Source organism: Chionomys nivalis, chromosome X, assembly GCF_950005125.1.
Source record: "Chionomys nivalis chromosome X, mChiNiv1.1, whole genome shotgun sequence".
In the NCBI taxonomy this organism is placed as follows: Eukaryota; Metazoa; Chordata; class Mammalia; order Rodentia; family Cricetidae; genus Chionomys; species Chionomys nivalis.
Window position 1 is genome coordinate 82,399,165 of NC_080112.1, and position 1,974 is coordinate 82,401,138.

The window sequence follows — 1,974 nt, forward strand, 5'->3', positions numbered from 1 at the left end:
AGTTCTAGTCTGTCCTATCTGGCCAAGCAAGTTTCTTTATTCATTAACCAATAAAAGGAACACATAGACAGAAGGACTTCCTATATCATCTTCCCTTTTCTGTTTAAATAAAAAGGAAGGCTTTAACTTTAACATAGTAACATTATATATACAAAATAGGTATCAAGAAAGAATTATAGTTACAATATTTATGTCTACTTTATCTTTTATCTTAAATAAGAAAAACTATAATTATAGCTACTTATTCTTCAACTCCATCAAAGACTCCAAAAGGGTATGATATTACCTAAGTAAGCAGGAAGTGCATCGTAGGGCTGCTAAGGAAGGGCTTGCGCCGAGCTAGGCACACTCCCGGGAGCCAGCAATAGAGCCAGGGGTTCTAAAATCAAATGCTGGGCACCAGATAAAACCGCAGAACAATCCCACACCAGTTAAGGGTTATGGATAATAAAAAAGATTATTTATTTTGATGGGAAAAACTTTCAGATCACCATCCCAAACAACAGTCCTCTCATTGCAAACAGGAAACAGAGAGTCTAGCAGCTGGAATGGGAGCTGGAAGCACGAGAGAAAGCACACAGTTCCGGCTACTTTTTAAAGTTTAAGAGACCATGCCTCAGTGGACTGGTGTCTTAAAGGCTATTGGCTGAAGGAGCAGAATGTGCTCCCACAGCAGCATACTTTTCACAGATGACAACATTAGTAGAGTTTATGATCAAACAATCGCATAGTTTTCCTAACATATGCACACATCTATTAAACCCACCACCACAGAAGCCCATTGTCACCATATTAAGACTGTGAAACTAACAAAACACTTCTTTCCATATAAACAAAATCATCAGTGTCAGATGAATCACTGTCACTTTGAGGTCACTCGCTCAGTGCTCGCTTCAGCAGCACATATACTAAAATTGGAACGATACAGAGAAGATTAGCATGGCCCCTGCGCAAAGATGAAATGCAAATTCGTGAAGTGTTCCATATTCTCAAACAAGCAGGTGTGGCCATACTAATTTCTAACAAAGTTGACTTCAAACTAAAATCAATCAGAAGACATGGAGAGGGACATTTTTTACTCATAACAGGAACAATTCATCAGGATGAAGTCTCAATCCTGAATATCTATGCCCCTAATATAAAAGCACACACTTATGTAAAAGAAACATTACTAAAACTCAAGGCAGTCATCAAACCACACACACTAATAGTAGGAGATTTCAACACTCCTCTCTCACCAATGGACAGGTCAATCAGACAGAAACTTAACAGAGAAATAAGAGGATTAAGGGAGGTAATGAATCAAATGGACTTAACAGACATCTATAAAACATTCCACCCAAATAGGAAAGAATATACCTTCTTCTCTGCAGCTCATGGAACCTTCTCGAAAATAGACCACATACTCGGTAACAAAGCAAACTTACACAGTTACAAAAAAATATCAGTAACCACCTGTGCCTTATCAGATCACCATGGATTAAAGTTAGAATTCAACAACAATAATACCCCCAGAAAGCCTACGAACTCATGGAAACTGGACAGTCAACTACTGAACCATACCTGGATCAAGGAAGAAATAAAGAAAGAAATTAAAGTCTTTCTTGAATTCAATGAAAACGAAGAATCAACATACTCAAACCTATGGGACACTATGAAAGCAGTGCTAAGAGGACAGTTCATAGCATTAAGTGCCCACTTAAAGAAAACAGAGAAAGCACACATAGGAGACTTAATAGCCCACCTGAAAGCTTTACAAAAAAGAGAAGCAGACTCACCAAGGAGAAGTAGAAGACTGGAAATAATCAAACTGAGGGCTGAAATCAACAAAATAGAAACACAGAAAACAATCCAAAGAATCAATGAAACAAAAAGCTGGTTCTTGGAGAAAATCAACAAGATTGATAAAACCCTATCCAAACTAATCAAACGGCGGAGAGAGAATACGCAAATTAACAAGATCAGAAACGAAAA

At 37.7% G+C, this 1,974-nt stretch overlaps 1 non-coding gene across 1 annotated transcript; it reads left to right on the forward strand.

Annotated features, from left to right (window-relative positions):
• Positions 1 to 884: 884 nt before the first annotated feature.
• On the forward strand, positions 885 to 991 carry LOC130868775 (U6 spliceosomal RNA). Its single transcript, XR_009056577.1, has one exon. It is a non-coding gene; the product is annotated as a U6 spliceosomal RNA (small nuclear RNA).
• The last annotated feature ends 983 nt before the right edge of the window (positions 992 to 1,974 follow it).